Source organism: Schistocerca piceifrons, chromosome 2 (assembly GCF_021461385.2).
Source record: "Schistocerca piceifrons isolate TAMUIC-IGC-003096 chromosome 2, iqSchPice1.1, whole genome shotgun sequence".
NCBI lineage: Eukaryota > Metazoa > Arthropoda > Insecta > Orthoptera > Acrididae > Schistocerca > Schistocerca piceifrons.
In genome coordinates this window covers 185908654-185930952 of record NC_060139.1, presented here as the reverse complement: position 1 = coordinate 185930952, position 22299 = coordinate 185908654, and the positions used below count along the sequence as shown (strand labels likewise).

At 38.8% G+C, this 22299-nt stretch overlaps 1 protein-coding gene and 1 pseudogene across 1 annotated transcript in view; one reads left to right on the top strand and one right to left on the bottom strand.

Annotated features, from left to right (window-relative positions):
* The window catches only part of LOC124773262 (protein bric-a-brac 2-like), a 533990-nt gene that overhangs the window by 158406 nt on the left and 353285 nt on the right, over positions 1–22299 (bottom strand). The window lies entirely within an intron of this gene.
* On the top strand, positions 4221–4338 carry LOC124778814 (annotated as a pseudogene).

Here is a 22299-nt window from a genome sequence, read left to right as displayed (position 1 = left end):
TGGGACAATCTGGACCAACAGTGCCTTGTTGAAATTGTGGATAGTATGCCACGACAAATACAGGCATGCATCAATGCAAGAGGTCATGATACTGGGTATTAGAGGTACTGGTGTGTACAGCCTCTGAAGTTCTCACTGTACAGTGGTACAACATGCAATGTGTGGTTTTCATGAGCAATAAAAAGTGCAGATATGATGTTTATTTTGATCTCTATTCCAATTTTCTGTACAGGTTCCAGAACTCTCGGAACTGAGATGATGCAAACTTTTTTGACCAGTGTAGGTTGACAAGTCAGACATTTGGCAGAGGCAGTCTGCCAGGTAGTCACTACGACTCATCATGACACAGGTGCAGCCTTTGCTTGGATAACTTATGGAGGTGATGTCTGGAATGCTCTTTGAGGTGCTGGAGAGCAAAGCACTCAATTTCAGAGACGTGACGTATGTAGTAGGCATTGCACAGTAGCAGCATCTTGCAGAGGGAGCAGAGGTGGCTCTGAGATGCCTGTACCATGGAAATGTGTTTCTGCAGTATCAGGTTTGTGAGGGGCAGGTTCAAATGGCTCTGAACACTATGGGACTTGACATCTGAGGTCATCAGTCCCCTAGAGCTTAGGACTACTTAAACCTAATGAACCTAAAGACATCACACACATCTATGCCCTCTGAGGGGCAGGGACTGGTGAAATTTGAAAAGTTGGAAGTCATTGTGAACGGAGGAGTGGGTTCCAGAGAAAGGAATTTTTATGACTAGGCTGTTGGGAGGGGGGATTCAATGGTTTAGGCAGTATTTAACGAATAGAACGTGGGACTGGTTTTTAGCCAGGGAAAGGAATACTTTTTTGAACTGGTGCAGAAAGATGGAGTGGTGGTCCATTGTGGCAGTGATGGCGTTAGGGAAGTGGGAAATGATGTAGGAAATGGGCAAATGAAGGTGTTGGGTGGTTGTGAGGGGAGCCTAATAACAGAAATATACTCGTAAAAATAGACAGAGGTGTGTAAAAACATGCACAAATGTGAAAAAAAAAAAAAAAAAATGCACAAATACTTCTTTTATGCATCCTGCATGCAACTTTGAAATTCTGAGCAATATTACCAACAAAGAATTTAAATGTATATAGAAGTGTACACTGGGGGCTGTTTCATTGCTTCTTAATTGAATATACCCTTTAAAGCATATCTCAAAGATCCTTCCCGTGTGCTCCACTTCAAACCTCATTATATTTTGCCATTTGTAATTTTGTAGATACAAGAGTGGACCAATTTTGTTTTAATCATACTAATGACAGTCATTTGTGTATAACAGCAAATACCTTACAGTTCACAGCTACATACTACCCCTATCTACACTCTTGTTTGTAGGTATGAAATACTTTCTTGGAAACCAAGTGTACAAAATATGGCTCCAATATTAAAACTAAAGGAAGGGCCCATAAGAATAATAACTAAAAGTAATAACTGGGATCACTGTAAAAATATGTTTAAAGGTTGGGTATTCCATTTACCTTGCACTACTTCTGATACACAAAATGTTCAAGCAACTTACGGACATGTCTTTGACAACTGCCGTTATTTCATCAAGTGCACAACCCTGTTGTTTTCAAGGGACAAATGCCATTCCCTGCCTCAAAAAGATGGGGTCTGTATTTGGCAAAACATTGGTGGTTGTCGAAGACATCACTCAGCAGTCCCACTACACACACAAATGACTTGAAAGAAATTTCTGCCATTAAACTGTAAATTACTGCTAATTTATTTTGCATAATCATGATTGTTGCTTGACAGCCATTCTCAAGTGCGAGCTGAAATGTCACAAAATGTCCAACCTACCTAAATGACAGAAGTAAGTTATATACCAATGTAACAACTGATTTGTTAGCAGTGATTATTGTTGTGTTTATACAAACGTTTAAGTAGGTAAAACTTGTTTTGAGACTTCTGTAAATTTGTTTTATTATTTACTACCTATTCGGAGAATGTCTAATATTTACAATGACATAAACACACTTTTGAGACGTTACTGAGAGTGTTACGACAGTATCAGAAAACATGACATGAGATTGAAGTGCAATCTCTAAATTGTGAATAATTGTTAAAATAAATTGCAGAAATGAATGGTACACTACACAACTTGCAAGTTGCCAGGATCAAATGAGCACAGAAATAGCGTACTTTTTTGTCGCAGGGATATTACAGTAATGTTTTCTATACCCAGTTTTCATTTCACACAGCATGTATATTTTCTCATGGTGGATATAGAATAAATAAGAATACAAATATTTTGTTTGCATTGGACAAAATTTGTATGTTTTTCATCTCAAGCATGAACTACAGTGTGAAACTTATTCCAGGTTTCACTTCTCCTCTAATGGAACACATTTGCCATTGAGGATTTTGCATCATTAATTTTCGTGCTATACCCTCCACAGTCTCACAAAAAACAGTTTCATTAAACACCATCTGATCCCGACACTCAGACACTTTGCCTTGTCAGTGTTACTTTACAACAGCAAGTTGTGTACTCACCTTCTGTACTAACAGTACTAACAATAATTCACAACTACCCTTACACACCTGTGTGGTTTAGTAAGAAAGAACAAGTCAATGAGTATGAAGTGACTGCAGCCACAGTTCTCATGCTCACAGAAGTGCAACAAGAATGAAGGGAGCCCATCACTACTGATGTAATGGTGGTACCTTGAATTGTTATATATGCAATTCGAACATTAGACATGCCCTTGCTGTTTCTGATCTCTACTGACCATGAAACTTCCTGGCAGATTAAAACTGTGTGCCCGACTGAGACTCGAACTCGGGACCTTTGCCTTTTGCGGGCAAGTGCTCTACCATATGAGCTACCGAAGCACGACTCACACCCGGTACTCACAGCTTTACTTCTGCCAATATCTCATTCTGGAAACATCCCCCAGGCTGTGGCTAAGCCATGTCTTTGCAGTATCCTTTCTTTCAGGAGTGCTAGTTGTGCAAGGTTCGCAGGAGAGCTTCTGTAAAGTTTGGTAGGAAGAGACGAGATACTGGCAGAAGTAAAGCTGTGAGTACCGGGCGTGAGTCGTGCTTCGGTAGCTCAGATGGTAGAGCACTTGCCCGCGAAAGGCAAAGGTCCCGAGATCGAGTCTCGGTCGGGCACACAGTTTTAATTTGCCAGGAAGTTTCATATCAGCGCACACTTCGCTGCAGAGTGAAAATCTCATTCTACTGACCAGTTCCATTACAAACTCGATCTTCGAGATAGCATTTAATTCTCACACTGATGTGGTTTTAACCTCAACTTTTCTTGTAAAATGACGGTCCCTTAAAATTTTCTTTATTTTGGAACAGATAAAAATCATATGGGGCCACTTCCAGTAAATATTGAGTCTGCGGCATCATTACAGAATTGTTTTTGGCCAAAAATATCTGAAAAAGCCATGATATGCACATATACAGATGGCGGTAGTATCACATAAACAAGTTATTAAAGGCACTGCATTGGTGGAGCTGTCATTTGTACTCAGGTGATTCATGTGAAAAGAATCTGAAGTGCATATGGCTGAAGAACGGGCATTAATAGAGTTTGAACGCGAAATGGTAGTTGCAGCCAGGCACATGGGTCATTCCAATTCAGAAATCATTTGAAAATTCAGTATTCCAAGATCCACAGTGTCAAGAGTGGCAACAATACCAAATTTCCGGCATTACCTCTCACCACAGACAATGCAATTGCTCACAGCCTTCACGTAACGGCCAAGAGCTGTAATGTTTGTGTAGAGTTGTCAGTGTTAACAGACAAGCACCTCTGCATGAAATAACCGCAGAAATCAATGTGGGACATACAACAAATGTATCCATTAGGATAGTGTGGTGAAATTTAAGATTAATGGGCTATGGCAGCAGACAACTGACAGAAGTGCCTTAGCTAAGAGCATGATGTCACCTGCAGTGCCTCTCGTGGGCTCGTGACCATATGGGTTGGATACTAGATGAATTGAAAACTGTGACCTGGTCAGATGATTCTAGATTGCAGTTGGTATGAGCCGATGGTAGGGTTCGTGTGTGGCACAGACACCAGAAAGCCATGTGCCTAAGTCGTCAACAAGCTGCTGTGCAAGCTAGGGCTGCCTCCGTAATGGCGTGGGCTGTATTTACATGAAATGGACTGGGTCCTCTGGTCCAAGTGAACTTCTTCGAGAACATTTGCACTTAGTACTTGAACATTTGTGGCCAACGGCATTGCCGCAGTGGATACACCAGTTCCCGTCAGATCACTGAAGTTAAATGCTGTCGGGCATGGTCAGCACTGGGATGGGCGACCTACTGGGCCGCCATGCGCTGTTGCCATTTTTTGGGGTGCACTCAGCCTCGTGATACCAATTGAGGAGCTACTCAACAAATAGTAGCGGCTCTGGTCAAAGAAAACCATCATAATGACTAGGAGAGCGGTGTGCTGCCCACATGCCCCTCCTATCTGCATCCTCAGCTGAGGATGATACAGCGGTTAGATGGTCCCGATGGGCCACTTGTGGCCTGAAGATGTAATGCTTTACTTAAATATTTGCATTTCATGTTTTCAAACAATGATGGAATTTTTGTGGACGACAATGCTGCATGCAACCAAACCGCTGTTATTTGCAGCTGGTTTGAAGAACATTCTGGCCAATTCAGGCAAATGATATGACCACCCAGACTGCCTGATATGAATCCCATCAAACATTTCTGGGACATAATCGAGAGATCAGTTTGGGCAGAAAATCCTGCACGGCAACACTTTGGCAATTATGGGTGGCTGTAGAGGCGGCATGGCTCAATATTTCTGCAGGAACTTCCAACGACTTATTGAGTTGATGCCACATCGATTTGCTGCACTATGCCAGACAAAAAGAGGTCCGATACAATAGTAGGAGGTATCCTATGACGCTTGTCACCTCAGTGTAGTGTTATTTGTGTGATGGTTTACTGTGTAGTATGTAAGCTCACCAGCCAAAGTATTACTCATCCCATTAAATGAGGTCAGTGGTTACTTTGGAGGAGAGTAGATGCCATAGAACTGCTACCAGGTAGTCATGTGACCATCTACCACAGGTGTAAGTCATGATAATGAAGTGGTGTGTATGTGCCAGTCAGCTGTATAGAATCAGCACAACAAGTTGGATCAACACAGAAAAATGGCAGAACGGCAAAAAGGAGTTTCATGTTTGGAAGTGCCCATGACATCAGAGTGAATGAAGTATCGTGATTTGTCAGTGAATCGATGCAGGTTGTCAAATGTGTTTACAAGAATGGTGTACCACTAGTAGCCATTTAACATGGCATAAGAACAGTGATTGTAAGAATATCCTAATTAACGGGTACTAAAGGTGAGTGTAGTATCTTGTCAATGACAATCGATTTCAAACCCAAAAACGGAAGTGCATGCCTTGGACAGCTGAAGACTGGTATCCCACAAAAGACCATTGTTCATAGCAGCACATAAAACTAGGTGTCTTCAGTGGGCTAAACAACACAGGAACTGGAAAGTAGCCATCTGGAGACATGTAGTGTGATCCGAGGAGCTGCAATTTTGCCTCTTCATATGATGCAAAGTCCTCAAATTCATCAATGATCCACTGAGGCATTTAGCCTGCAGTGTGGAGAGGATGTAGTTCATGTCAGAGGTAGTTCTGTAATGTTTTTGGGGAATTTTTCTTACCATGACTTTGACCCACACATTCAGATTACTGTGAATGAGAACCAAGATGTTTGTTTAATTTTTGTGACAGTTGCTGCCCTATCTTCTACCTCTTCATGATGAGTATGCTATGGACACTCCTGTCTTCCAAGATGACAACACTCTTGTTCACAGGACCGCACAAATACGTTTGCAGTTTGATGAACACTGAAGATGCCATGTGGCATCTTGACTGACATGCTAAATCACTTGGTTTTAATTCAACAGAAAATGTCTCTGATTATTGGAAACAGCAGTTGTAATATAGCACTCAACATCCCTGCAATTTGATAAATGCACAGGATGTAATCATCAGTGAGTGGCTTCAGCTGGATAGGCAACTCTGAAGAAATTTGTGAACTCTCTTCTTTCCAAAATTGAGGCCATTATCAGTGCCAGAGATGGTGTTGCTCAGAATTGGCAGTTTTCTAATCTGATAGAAAATGTTTTTCCTTCCTCTTATGGCATGATCATAAATGACCATGTAATGAATAATAGATTTCTTAATATGCATTGTTGATTGGTAAATGGAATGATCAAATAACTTACAGAAATCACAGTAAGACTCAGTTTTTACAGTTTCTAACACACAATTCAACAAAACGTGACGTTTTAATTCCACAGAATGGACATATGATTAGTGAAACTGAACATTTCAAATTTGTAGGTGTTCAGATAGATAGTAAACTGTTGTGGAAAGCCAACATTCAGGATCTTGCTCAAAGACTTAATGCTGCAATTTTTACTATTTGAAACATATCTGAAGTGAGTGATCGTTCGACACGACAATTATTCTACCTTGCTTATTTTCATTCATTTATGTCATATGGTATTGTAAATTGGGGTAACTCTCCCCATTCTAAAAGGATATTTTTGGCTCAGAAATGGGCGGTTCGGGCAATAAGTGGTGTAAGTTCACGAACTTCTTGTCGACCCCTGTTCACGAGTCCATGACCTTGGAGATTTTCTCCTCAATTTGGTCCTACGAAACTTGACGTGTAAATAAAAATAAAATAAAAAATGCTGCCAGATGATGGGCCTCTAATTATATATATTCCTTACTGTCATTTCTTGTTAACAATATTAGCGTATCCACAAGAGTAAGAAACTTTCACTCAGTTAATACTCAGTGGAAATCAAACCTGTATTTGGGTCGGAATTCCTTAACTCTTGTGCAGAAAGGTGTGCAGTATTCTGCTGCATCAATTTTCAATAAGCTACCACCGGGATTCAAAAATCTTAGCAGTAATCCACATGCAATCAAATCAAAACTGAAGAATTTCCTCATGGGTCACTCCATCTATTCTGTCGAGGAGTTCGTTGAAAAATTAAGCTGATTCTTGTTGTATTGTTGATTGCATTTACTTAAACTTATGGATTGACTTTTTTTGGGTTTATAAACATTTTATTTTTATCTGTTATTACTCATATATTGTAGTTTCATGTACTGACAGGTTCCATGACCTTGGAGATTTGCTCCTCAATTTGGTCCTACAGTGTAATATCTAGTGGAAAATTTTGGGAGATAACATTCATGTAGATGAATAAATAAAGATGTTTCCAAGAGACAAAATTCTTATTATTTTTAACACTCTTCTTATATAGTAGTAAACTCTTTTAAATGGTAAAAGAAATATGTGTAGATTCAATGGAGTTAGTGGTATAAGAAGTGGTCTCATTTTAAAGTAAGACTGAGACTATCTACTCTTTAAAAATACCATTATGACCTCTGCCCACCACTGCTTAGTGGCATTGCAGACATGTGATGCAGTAAGGAAAAAAATGTAATGAGAGTAGAGATGGATGGGGAATCATTCAAGTGACAATGCAGGCTCCAAATGGGGAAATCCACTGACATTTGTGTCACTGACAAAGGGCAGACTGTTATAGCTCCACACCTGGTGAATATGAAAGTGGTTGAAGGATGGTGAAACCAAGAGTAGGTGGCAAGGTGTTGGGCATCCATACATCATCATGGGACACGTAGGTCAGAGGGTTGCACACTAAGTAAAGCAGTATAGGTGACGCTCTGTGGCAGATCCGATGACAGAGTACAATGCTACTGGAGGCACAAGTGTTCGAAGTAAACCATCCAGCACACATTGTTGAACATGGGACTCCACAGTAGATGGTGCCTATGTTTACAGATGTTGACCCAACAACTTTGTCAGTTACAATAGTGGTAGTCATGGGATCAGCAAGATTGGACTATGGATCAATGTAAATGTGTTGTGTGGTTGAGGAAACAAAGTTTCTTTTTACACCAGGTCACAAACAGCTGATAGAAATACAATATATTGTGTGCTGTTGCTGTACAGATTTGTTGCACAATATGCTCTTCATACAGACTGATTCCAAGCATTTATGCAATTTTCTGCAATCCTGTGGCTCTGCATACTTAATTTTTGACAGTTTTCTTGTATTCAATAATTTGTACATCTGTAATTCAATAATATTGTCTCAGTATGATACTGGGGTGTGATGGATAAAACAAACAAAATGAAAGGCATGTACAGCTGTCAACCTAAATGAATGGCTGTCCGCTAACTGTGTTCAAGAGCAAAGTTTATCACCTAATGACTGAACATGCCTAAAACTTTAACAGCTGTTTCACAACTCATGGCATACACCTTCCCACCACTCCCCCCACCCCTTCCCAGTTTCTGTGAATTGCGTATGGCAATTATCTTCCTAATACATCCTTCTAATTTCATACTCCTCCTGTCTTCAATCTCTGCTAGTTCCTGTCAAGCCCCCATTTTACAGTTACCTGGCAGAGAATAGCCCAAGATTATACCAGCTTGAGGAATTTGCTAAAACCTATATCAGTATCTGATTTGAAGATGCCCCAGCACTTTATGACAGAATTGGCTATTGCTGGTGATGATGATAACTTGGCATAATTTTCTGCATTCACGTTCGACAGTATGAATTACATTAGTCTACATCTACACTCTGGAAAACAGTGTGAAGTACACGGCAAGGGACACTTCCTATCATATTTGTTAATAGGGCTTTTTCTCATTCAGTTCACACATACGGAGTCTGAGGATAATGATTGCTTAAACACTTCTGTGCACACTGCAATTAGTCTAATCTTGTCCTTGTGACCGCTAAAGAAGGAGCCTGCATAATTTTCCTAGCTTCATTACTTAAAGTTGGGTTTTGAAACTTATTAAGAAGGCTTTCACAGAATAGATGACATCAGTCTTCAAACATCTGACAGTCCAGTTTTTTTCAGCTCTTCATGATGCACTCCAAGGGTCAAACAAACCGGAGATTATTTATTCTGTCTTTCTTTGTACACATTAAATTTCTCAAGTAGTATTATTTGGTATGGGTCCCACACACTTGAGTCCTATTCTAGGATGGGTTGCATAACTGTTTTGTATGCAATCTCCTTTTCAGACTGATTACATTGCCTTAATATTCTACTAATGCACTGAACTTTGCCCCCTGCTTTATCTATGACTGAGCTTATGTGACCATTTCATTTCATACACCTACAAATTGTTACACCCTGATATTTATATGAGGTGGGTGACTCCATCTGTGTTGTTGTTGTTGTGGTCTTCAGTCCTGAGACTGGTTTGATGCAGCTCTCCATGCTACTCTATCCTGTGCAAGCTTTTTCATCTCCCAGTACCTACTGCAACCTACATCCTTCTGAATCTGCTTAGTGTATTCATCTCTTGGTCTCCCTCTACGATTTTTACCCTCCACGCTGCCCTCCAGTACTAAATTGGTGATCCCTTGATGCCTCAGAACATGTCCTACCAACCGATCCCTTCTTCTGGTCAAGTTGTGCCACAAACTTCTCTTCTCCCCAATCCTATTCAATACTTCCTCATTAGTTATGTGATCTACCCATCTAATCTTCAGCATTCTTCTGTAGCACCACATTTCGAAAGCTTCTATTCTCTTCTTGTCCAAACTATTTATCGTCCATGTTTCACTTCCATACATGGCTACACTCCATACGAATACTTTCAGAAATGACTTCCTGACACTTAAATCAATACTGGATGTTAACAAATTTCTCTTCTTCAGAAACGCTTTCCTTGCCATTGCCAGCCTACATTTTATATCCTCTGTACTTCGACCATCATCAGTTATTTTGCTCCCCAAATAGCAAAACTCCTTTACTACTTTAAGTGCCTCATTTCCTAATCTAATTCCCTCAGCATCACCCGACTTAATTAGACTACATTCCATTATCCTCGTTTTGCTTTTGTTGATGTTCATCTTATATCCTCCTTTCAAGACACTGTCCATTCCATTCAACTGCTCTTGCAAGTCCTTTGCTGTCTCTGACAGAATTACAATGTCATCGGCGAACCTCAAAGTTTTTATTTCTTCTCCATGAATTTTAATACCTACTCCGAATTTTTCTTTTGTTTCCTTTACTGCTTGCTCAATATACAGATTGAACAACATCGGGGAGAGGCTACAACCCTGTCTTACTCCCTTCCCAACCACTGCTTCCCTTTCATGTCCCTCGACTCTTATAACTGCCATCTGGTTTCTGTACAAATTGTAAATAGCTTTTCGCTCCCTGTATTTTACCCCTGCCACCTTTAGAATTTGAAAGAGAGTATTCCAGTCAACATTGTCAAAAGCTTTCTCTAAGTCTACAAATGCTAGAAACGTAGGTTTGCCTTTCCTTAATCTTTCTTCTAAGATAAGTCGTAAGGTCAGTATTGCCTCACGTGTTCCAGTGTTTCTACGGAATCCAAACTGATCTTCCCTGAGGTTGGCTTCTACTAGTTTTTCCATTCGTCTGTAAAGAATTCGTGTTAGTATTTTGCAGCTGTGACTTATTAAGCTGATAGTTCGGTAATTTTCACATCTGTCAACACCTGCTTTCTTTGGGATTGGAATTATTATATTCTTCTTGAAGTCTGAGGGTATTTCGCCTGTTTCATACATCTTGCTCACCAGATGGTAGAGTTTTCTCAGGACTGGCTCTCCCACGGCCGTCAGTAGTTCCAATGGAATATTGTCTACTCCGGGGGCCTTGTTTCGACTCAGGTCTTTCAGTGCTCTGTCAAACTCTTCACGCAGTATCATATCTCCCATTTCATCTTCATCTACATCCTCTTCCATTTCCATAATATTGTCCTCAAGTACATCGCCCTTGTATAGACCCTCTATATACTCCTTCCACCTTTCTGCTTTCCCTTCTGTGACTCACTGATAATATAGTATGTTTGTTTGTTTACATTTTTGAACTTTAAAGCAAGTCACCAGCCTTTGCACCTGTTTGAAACCTTATCAAGATCTGACATGCTCAACTCCCTTAGTTCCATGAAAACACAACTTCTCTAACAGAACCTCATGAACAACACAACTAATATCTTGGTTAAGCTATACAGAATCTCAGCTGATGACACAATATGATGTTTAATTAGTAGATAAATGTCTGTAAGGGTGAAGGATAAGGAGACACCAAGGTGGAACCTTGGTTAAGTATATTAGCAACACAAAAATTTAGAAAATCGTTAGATCAGGGAGATCAGACAATAGTTATTGGCCTGTGCATACTCAACCTATTATAGAGAGGTGTTATAATGGCATCAGTTTCAGAGTAGCCTCCCTGTGAAGTGAAACAATACTAAACAGACACGTGACTGATTATTTCAATAAAACAGTTCAAAAAGTTTTCAACTTTTATTTCTATAAGACTGTACACTCACTGAAGATTACAGTATATAATAATTTCTTTTTAATGGATTGAATTGTCTGGACATACAATCCAAAGATTTTTAATAAAGATTTAAAATCTTTCTTTAAAGCATAGAAATAAAATAAATTCAGTTCTTAAAAATGATTGTCTGAAAACTGTTTTGTCACATTCAGCTGTAGGTTCCTGTGTTGATTGGATAACATCTTTACAAACAAGGAAGAAATAACATGCACTATGGATGTGGGTATAAGCTATGCACTCTGGTCAAATAAATTCTCTAATCTACTGTTTTTTTTTATGATAACAAAATCACCATTCAGTCAATTACTAGATTTCTGCCTGGCTCTGTAGGCATCTGCATTAATGTTGCATGAAAAATGACCACATTTTTTGCCTTACAACCATGTTGGCCAGAGAGAAAAAAATCTCAAAATAGACATTTCTATCACTGCCTCTTCTGGGCTATAAAAGTCATTACTACACAAGCATTTGTGAATTGTAGGACAAGAAAATTTTCACCATCAAACTCTAACAAGTACAGATTTTGAATTATTTACAAAGAAATGTGTTCACTCAGTTATGAATAAGATAGAGGAAGAGAGAAATACGCATTCAGACTGAGAAATTAACATTTATCAGTTTTGCTTCTTTCTGCAATAAAATGTTAGAAGGGTTCAATCATAATCACAGATTAGATTGAAGACCATAGTACATTTACATGAGAGTTTATAATTTGGAAATTAGAACTTTCCAGTTCAATGCAAAGATACAACAATTAAGTTTATAGCTTTATAATTATTTCAATTCTGTTCTTTGTAGGTTTAAGGCAATGTTTCAAACCTTTTCATGTCTATTCAACTGTGACTAACCAACCTTCAGGAGGAAAGTGTATGGTAGGTATTCACAGGCAAGCTGCTGCAGATTCAGTCTACTCTAACAGGTGAAAACAGACATCATACACAACAGTTTACTTAATATTGCCAGAAGTGCAATTTCATAAAAACAGAACTGTTTTGTATCAACAGTTAACTTCATTTATCAATACCACACTCTCAGAATAAGTTTAAATTTAACATCAAAGCAAAACTGGCACTAGAAACTGTTATCAGAATTCAATTACAACTGTTGAAACTAATAGCACAAACTGAGATAGTATGACAAGCAAAGTAAAAGAGATCAGATGGATATGTGATCTGAGCTTTTGCACAGTTAAAGTGGTGATGGTGGTTGTATCCCAGCTCCTGATTTTCTAGTGGTTCACACTCCACTTGAGCTGTACCATTTAAGTTTGAAGTACATGTTTTTCTGAAAACTTTTAGGAGAAAGGACTACATTTTTAATCAGCAAACATAATACAATAATGGATAGCCCATGATAGAAGATACATAATGGTATGATGATGAACCTGCTATCACTATACAGAGAATATTTTTAATTCATGTGGACATGAAAAACTAATGATGATACTGATCATGTTTAAAGTTTCTCTTTTTCCAGGTTACTCACACACAGACGTATTAGTACCTAGGGTAAACTGGAAAGGAAGAGAATACAGAATTCAGAAATGGAGAGGAAAGGAGTCAGATGAGAAACTTTGGAAGAAAACTTTTTTTATAAGGCACAACTGTGACAGTTATCAATATCAACTGAAATACATAAATAACTGTAACCAGATACTTCATTTATTTGTCCATTATGCATTTCTGAGGATTAAATTTCTAGCATCAAGTGAATTTATTTAAAACAATGAAACATACATGGTTTCTAAATATGATTTTCTGAACAACATGTGTGTAATATAAATACGATTCAGTAAAGGGCCTACGAATACTGGAAGGTATTATATTGCTGTCTGCCCCCGATAGCTGAGTGGTCAGTGTGACGGATTGCTGTCCTACGGGCCTGGCTTCAATTCCCAGCTGTGTCGGAGATTTTCTCCGCTCAGGGACTGGGTGTTGTGTTGTCTTCATCATCATTTCATCTCCATTCAGCACGCAGGTCACCCAATGTGGCGTCGAATGTAATAAGACCTGCACCAAGGTGACTGGACCTGCCCCGCAAGGGGCCTCCCGGCCAATGGTGCCAAACTCTCATTTCCATTATATTGCTATGTACAAAAGCAACAAAAGTTTACATGTAACTACAAAGTTGCATAAAAGCCATGTACTAAATAGTTTCGTTTTAGCCTTTTGCTGGCAGACAGTGCCACTTGTTGATTAGAAGAGATATGTGTAGAAATGACCAAAAATAAATATTTTAAAAAAATTTAAAGTTGCAAAACCTACTGTGTCATTAGGTCATCCATGATTAATATTATATTAATTTAAATAAATCCACCGCATGATGGGTTACAATGCACTGATAAGCATACTGGAAAGATGAATAAAAATGACTGGTTACATCATTTCAGGTTTTCTTGCATCCACAGTCATGCAATATTTCAGAAACTGTTGCATTTTCCACTTGGACTGTTATTAAATATATTTATTCATGATTCCGACTCTGGCCTATTACGCATTTCTCAAATGACAGCTCACTGTGAAGTGCATCAGTACATAACTGAAAGGAACATTGTCATTTCTTGAGTGACTGGTTACAGTTATATGTATATTTGATACAGGAAGCTAAAAATAAAAGTATGATAAGGCTAAAATAGTATGGGGTAATGGGACTGGACCAAAAGCATGTGTTGGGGCAAGAGACTGGATGGGAATGAGCTGTGCACCATCTGCAGAAAATAAGAATCCAGGATTATACACTGAAGGGAAAAAATCACAACACCAAAAAATAGTTAATGTAGAGTAATTAAATTTTTGGAATGCATCTGTCTAGGTACTATATTGAAGTGATTAACATTGCAATACCACATGTGACAGTAAGTGCAAGACAAGCTATTGAAAATGTGAAATGCTGGTACATTAATAGCCAGTGCCATTGCCCAAATGTTGAATGAAAGCATGCAAACTTGCGTGTATTGTGTTGCACAGGTGCTGGATGTCAGTTTGTGGGATGGAGTTCCATGCCTGTTGCACTTGGTTGGTCAATACAGGGACAGTTAACGGTGTTTGTAGATGATGCTGGAGTTGTCATCTGATGATGTCCCATACGCGCTCGACTGGAGACAGATCGGTATGTGGGTGAGCGTTATCCTGTTGGAAAACACCCCCTGGAATGATGTTCACGAATGGCAGCACAACAGGCTGAATCACCAGACTGAAGTACAATTTGCAATCAGGGTGCATTGGATAACCACAAGAGTGCTCTTGCAGGCATATGAAATTGCACCCCAGACCATAAGTCCAGGTGTAGGTCCAGTGCATCTAGCATGCAGACAGGTTGGGTTCAGGTCCTCAACTAGCCTCCTTCTAATCAATACATGACAATCAAAAAAACACAACAATCTCCACCCTGCTCTCTGAAGAACTCTCGCTTGACACCACTGAAGTCACAAATGGTGGTGGTTTGTGGTCAGTGGGATGCACACTACAGTGGGTCTGGCTCAGAACTGTCCTTAAATTAACCAATTTGTAACAGTTCATTGTGTCACTGTGGTGACAATTGCTGTGGAATTTGCTGCTGCAGACGCAATGTGATGCAACAGAGCCATATACTAAATACAATGGTCTTTCTTCTCGGTAGTGCCATGTGGCCATCTAGTTTTTAAATCGTAATTACAGATATTTGAAGAAACACATACAATTATGAATTCATACCTTTTTACCACATGGTGTGGTTTTTCTGATATATTGTGTTTCTACAGTGACTGCTTTGTTTCACAGTTTGTCATCTGCAACCACTTACACCTTAAAGCGGATAAATTGTTTAAGCCAAAATTACGATTTGAAAATTGTTATTTCTATGCCTGAAATTAATTAATTCTCCATGTGTGTGTGTGTGTGTGTGTGTGTGTGTGTGTGTGTGTGTGTCACTTACATTTTCTTTTCCTCATCTTCATCACTGTCAAACACTATATATTGAGCAGTCACTGTCACTGTCACTATTTCACTGTTTACCAGCCGTAAAAAAAACATGGCGGACAGTGGAACAGTTGAAGTTGTAAAAACAAGATGGTTGACAGTGGAACAGTTGATGGTGTTCCTGGCGACTGTTCTGAATCTTTCAGACAAGTCTGTGCATTTGTGTGTGTGTGTGTGTGTGTGAAAGTGGAGGGGGGGGGGGGCAGAGAGAGAGAGAGAGAGAGAGAGAGAGGGGGGGGGGGGGAGTGTGACAGTAGGTTTGAGGATTTTTTTGGGGGGGGGGTTGGGGGGGGGGGGAGGTGGGGGAGCACTCTATAGGTTGGTCTTGTCTAACAATTCCTTGTGAGGGCAGAGAACAGAGTGCTGTTGCAGGGAGCTGTGTATTCATTTATCACTTGTTTTCCTTCCACTATGGTTTTTTGTATCTGATAATTTTCGTTAATTATTAGTTTTTGTGTGGGACTGTTAAAGCATTTGAGAATTTTCAAATCAGTATTGATGTTTGTTGGGTTATGTTTCTTGTCCATAAGGTGTTCAGAAAATGTGGAATGACAGCTCTTACTTTTTAATGCTCTTCTGTGTTCTGTGTATCTGGTATTAAAGTTTTTGCTTGTCTGCCCTACATAAAATGATTTGCAGTCTTGACATGTTAGTGGGTAAATACCAGATGTGTTGTGTTTGTCTGTGCCTGTGTTGGTTGTCCTTAGTTTTCTCGGTGTTGAGGTGTCTGTCCTGTAGACTATTTTTACCCCTTGTTTTTTTGAGTATGTTGCCTATTCTGTGGACTGCTTTGTTGTTGTAGGTGAGATTTTTTACAGCTGGTAAACAGTGAAACAGTGACAATGACAGTGACTGCTCAATATATAGTGTTTGACAGTGATGAAGAAGAGGGAAAAGAAAACCTAAGTGAAACATAATGAAAATACACACACACACACACACACACACACACACACACACACATAATTAATTAATTTCAGGCGTAGAAATAACAATCTTCAAAAAATAATTTTGGCTTAAACAATTTATATACTTTAAGGTGTGAGTGGTTGCAGATGACAAACTGTGAAACAAAACAGTCACTGTAGAAACACAATATATCAGAAAAACCACACCATGTGGTAAAAAGGTATTCATAATTGTATGTGTTTTTTTCCCAAATATCTATGATTACAATTTAAAAACTAATAGTTACATGTATACCAACAGTAAAGAACATTCTTTATCTTTAACAGTCATAAACTAAATACCCACTGAAGATGCTGCAACTGCAGTGAAACATGTTTGGGTTAAAAAACAAAACTGTGTTTTGTTAAAGGCAGACCCTATCCAAAAAACATATGTATTGTTAAAGCAAACAAGGAAACAAGAGCTTCAACCCCAAGATGATTAATGGTGTCTTTGTCACAGTAAAGGCATTCTTGACTAACATCAACTCACTATGTTCAGTCTCAAAGATAACAAATCCTCGTGACCATTACAATGTGTATTTAAAGCAAACATGATTTGCATCCTCATAGTGGCACTACTAGTGCCACTCTTACTCGATTTGCTTGATGTTTGAGTAGACATAATCTTTTGGATGTAGAAACATGCCTACCATCTTTCATTTGTTGCACAACTCCTTCTTGGTGTTGCATTTTTTTTTCCTCATCAGTGTAAATTTCAGAATGTAACCAGAATAAATGGTTGAAACGTATCACACTTTACAAAATTTAGTTCACCAGACACATCTGATTGCTTACTGCCATCACAAGGAAATACCTGAATAGGAAGGGACAAACCATGGAACAGAAACAGGACTTAAGCTATAGTACTACAAGGAATGGAAAAAAACAATAAAATGAGAGCGGAAAATAAAAACCAGGAGATTTTCCCCAAAACTACCTGCAATTAATTATTTTTTACAATCAATCTATGGCAGCAGGACAAAGTGTGAGGGGGAGAAGGGGGACAGAGAAAGGGGGGGGGGGGGGGGCACTGCGTGTGTTTGCACTCTGACATGAATAGGAGTTCAAAAGCTGAGCAATAACACAATACCATCATTATTACTTTGTGTACCTGTCTATCACTCAACCTTCCACTCCGGAGTGAGTGCTCATCTGTCCTTAATCATTCATTTATTTTTCCATGAACATATGCAATTTGTACCTCAAAAATCAAGATGACGAACACATTCACAATGGCTAATAACCATCTACTGTACATGAAGCTTCTATCACAGACTTAAATTTTCTTCACATTCATTATTTTTAGTGAAGGCTATTAAAATGGCAATAAGAAATATAAACTGCTTTTCAGGTGTACATACATTAACAAATGCTCAACTCTGGGTCAGCTTTACAGTACAGTGAGAGTAATACTTCAAAGAGAAATATGAAAAACCAGTCATTCATTTTCCTAGAATTACACTACAAATAGTTTTCTGCCAAGCCAGCCTGAAAAACACAATTGTGTTCCCTTACATATTTCCACTCACTCAAAAAAAATCTCAAATAATTGCCCATTAAGGTTTGGTATGCCTCAGACCGAAGCAATGAAGATGGCACAGTGTAGTGTACATCTCCATCACTGCTAGAGAGTGCAAGTGTTATCTTTTCCAAACACCGTGCACCATGCGGGTGTGTTCACGTAAGCTGTACTTGTTCTTGAAGATGCGGCTGCAGTAGGTACATGAGGCAGGTGGTATGCCTGCATGTTGTGTCCTGATGTGTCTTCGAAGATTGCCCGAGGACAACACTGCATAACAGAAGGGGCACGCCTCCATCCCCGGAGATGGGACGGTGTTCCCTGTGATGCAGGCAACAACAGTCAGTCAGTACCTATGTGAAATACAATACTATCGTAACATATAGAAAGTAGTTCCTGTTGAGGAGTCTTTTTTCAAGAAATTTGATAGTAGTGTTGCAACTTTAACTCAGTGTAGGATAGTAAATGAAACCAATAAACATTTAGATTCAACAAAAGTTTTCTCAGATGTAAATATGTATCACCATGTCTAAACGCAAAAGTGTGGAAAGATAAGAGAGGTACAGCACATCTAAGCAGAAAAATGTTAGGGATAATTAGAATAACCACTACACCGTGACAGAAAGCAATAAACAAACAGAAGAACTTAAAGAATATATTGAAGGACCACTAATGGGATAAGATAGATACTGAGAGGGGGTAGGGGTGGAAGTAGAGGAGGCAAGAGTCCTGAGACAAGGAACGGGGGGGAGGGAGAGAGAGAGAGAGAGAGAGAGAGAGAGAGAGAGAGAGAGAGAGAGAGAGAGAGGGGGGGGGAGAGATGAGTAAATAATTACTTTATTAATTAATTATTCCATCAATGTTTGCACACTTAGCATATTTGTATTTCTTGTATACTTCTTTTTAATACTTCATCGATCTGTTATCCTTATTGCTGTTCCCTGAGCAAAAATTTACAGTCCAAGTTTGTACAACTCGATAATTTGCACACTGTTATTGTTGCAATTTCGAAATAACAAATGTTCCTTTCAATTCAGATCAGATGTTCCCACTATAATGATAAAATATTACCTGTATCAATTGTGATACAGACAGGTAACCTTATGTCAATAGCAAGGCTCAAAACCACCTTCAAGAAAAAAGACAATGGGGCATAAAATATGTAAAAGTCTGAGAACAAAGTGTAGACAATTTCATGCATTACTATACATAAAATGAATAAACTCAATAAGGCAAATGATATCCAACTTCTCGAAGAGAGGAACAAGACACATGATAACAAGTTGAAATAAGTGACTGCAAAATTCAATGAATTCTTCCAGAAGAAAAAGAATATTTGAGGATCAGAAGGAGATCCATTACACTTACTTAGACAAACATTGATTACTCCACCATGACATCAATTTTGCTAAGTCACCTGTCAGGAAATTTAGAAAAATCATCAGATCACTGAAAAGAAGTAACTCTCTCTGGCTGTGATGGTTCCCATCAAAGTGTGAAAACCTTGTGTGACTAAGGTGAGTTATCTTTGCAACCATTCAATGAGTTAAGGCGTATTTTCTGAAAGACTGAAGTATGTGGTAGTAACAGCTATTTATAACAGTGGAGTTATTCAAGGCACTTCTTATTATAGAACCACCTTCTCCTTCCTATGGTTTGAAATTTTTTTGAGAAGGTAGTTTATGACAAAATACTGAATCATTTGCCAAGAATAACCATCCAACAAGAGCTCTGTTTGACTTCCATGAAGGCTTCTCTACTTAGAAAGTTCTTCTGGGGAAACTAAAATGATATAATATTAAAGGCATTCTCTAGGCTTGGATTAAGTTGGATCTTAACATTTGAAAACACAGGGTTACATTAGCAAATGAAATAACAGGAATAAAACTACACTTAATGTGGAAAAAAACACTAAATTTGGTGTCCCAAGAGATATGATGCTGGGTCCCTTCCTGTTCTTGGTCTACATAAATGATTTACCTGAGGGATTAGAGAACTTTTCAAAAACTATGATGTGAGTTGAGGACACTAGTATATTGATAGAGAATATAAAAACACTGACACCAATCATAGCGAGAAGATTAATTCAACAGGCTTCAACTAGTTCACAACAAACAGTTTAATCTCCAGTCTTATAAAGATTCATATTATCGATTTCCAAAAAAATAAAAATTGCTTAGAGGTGCCCAAATATAGAACAATGGGCACTCATTTACATGGACAAGAAACTGAGGTAGATACAAATATATGGATAAGTTAACTGAAAAACTCAGCTCTGCCTGCTTTGAAAAGTATTTACTGTACAGAAGTGAGCAATAAGAATATATTATAAAGTCAATAACCAAACATCTTGCACATGCCTTTTCAGGGAACTTGAGATTCTCATCCATCATACATGTACTCCCTGACACTTTTTTGGGTTAATAACAACAGTGAATTTGGGATAAAATGTGAAATTCATGATCACAATACTATAAACAAAAATAATTTCCTGTAGGGAATACATTCCTAGCTAGGGTCCAGAATGGACTCTTTTATTCTGAATTAAAATGTTATAATGTAACAGATTACTGCCAGGAAATTGGAAACCCTCAGATATTCAAAAACTTAGTAAAAGAATACCTCATCAGCCAGCCTATCTACAGTTTATCTGAGTATTTTGTACTCAGGGATGTAAATTTCATATATCTCTAATGTTTATAGTCTTAGTTTGAATAAAATAAATTTCCTTGAGAGAGAAAAGCTTCTGTTCACAAATCAGCACAGATCTAGAAAGCATCACTTGTGTGAAACTCAGCTTGTCCTTTCCTCACATAATATGCTGTGGCTCATGTATGAGGGACAACAGACAGATTCTGTGTTCCTAAATTTCCAGAATACATTCAACATGATGACCCACTGCAGAGTGTTAATGAAAGTATGAGTATACAGAATAGTTTCCCAGATTTTCAAGTTGCTTGTTACGACTTCTTAAGTAACTGAGCCCAGTGCACTGTCCTCGAAGTCAAGCATTTATCAGAAACAAGAGCACTGTCAGGAGTGCCCTGGGGATGTGTGATAGGACTGCTCTTGTTCTCTATATACGTAAATGATCAATGGACAGGATGAGCAGCAAGCTGCAGCTATTTGCTGATGATGGTATGGTGTATGGAAAGGTGTCCTCATTGACTTACTGTGGGGGGATACAAGATGACTCCACAAATTTCTAATTGGTGTGATGAATGGCAGCTAGCTCTAAATGTAGAAGAATGTAAATTAATGCAGATATGTAGGAAAAACAATCCCACATTGTTCAAATACAGCATTAGCAGTGTGCTGCTCGGCACAGTCACCTTGTTTAAATATCTGAGCGTAAAGCTGCAATATGATATGAAATGGAATGAGCATGTAAGGACCATAGTACGGAAGGCGAGTGGTAGACTTTGGTTCATTGGAAGAGTTTAAGGAATGAGTGGTTCACCTGTAAAAGAGACCGTGTACAGAACATAAGTGCAACCTATTCTTGAGTACTGCTCAAGTGCTTGGGATCCCTACCAGGTCAGATTAAAGGAAGATGTTGAAGCAGTTCAGAGGTGGACTACTAGATTTATTATCGATAGGATCAATCATGTGAGCATCATCATGAAGCTTTGTGAGCAGAACAATTCTACTGTTGTCAATGTACATTTCGCATAAGGACAGTGAAGAAGAGATAATGTAAATTAGGGCTCATATGGAGACATAGGTCAGTTGTTTTACCCTTGCTTTATTTGTTAATGGAATGGGAAAGAAAATAACTAGTAGTGATACAAGCTACCCTCTGCCACTCACCATGTGGTGGCTAGCAGAGTACATACTTAGATGTAGAAACAGATCTTGACTCAGTATACAGGGAGTCTCAGGAGTAATGGCCACTATCCAGGGATATGACACGAGTGATTATTCAAAGCCAAAAAAAGTCTAGGAGACACAGGCTGTAAAATGTATACCTTGAGAGCTACAAGCACTTCTTTATCTTTGATATGGTGAAACAAATCTCTTCTGCAGCAAGCTCTTTACACTCCATATTTTGGGAGGAGGACCAAAACAAGAAAAAACTGTCTACTAAACATGGGCTCTACAATGCAAACCTCAGCAGCTGTGAGCACCTATTCAGTAGAAGTGATGTGTTTCACAGTAGTGAAGGTGAAGAAGTGCTGTTAGCTCTTAAGGTATGCAGTTTAGAGTCGACGTATACCAGACTTTTTTGCTCCAAATGATCATTCCTGTCATGTTCCTGAATATGGTCCATTCCTCATGGGACGTCCTGTGTAGAGAGATGATAGGCCTGTGTTAACTTACATACAAACTTTGTTTGAAGCAATTCCAGTAAGTATCATGTGACACCTGTCATAATTTGTTATTAGAACATTTTACAGAAGTACCTTGTAGTGGCTGGTACTGCCTGTGAATGTATAACTTGATTCAATCCATATTCCTGAAGC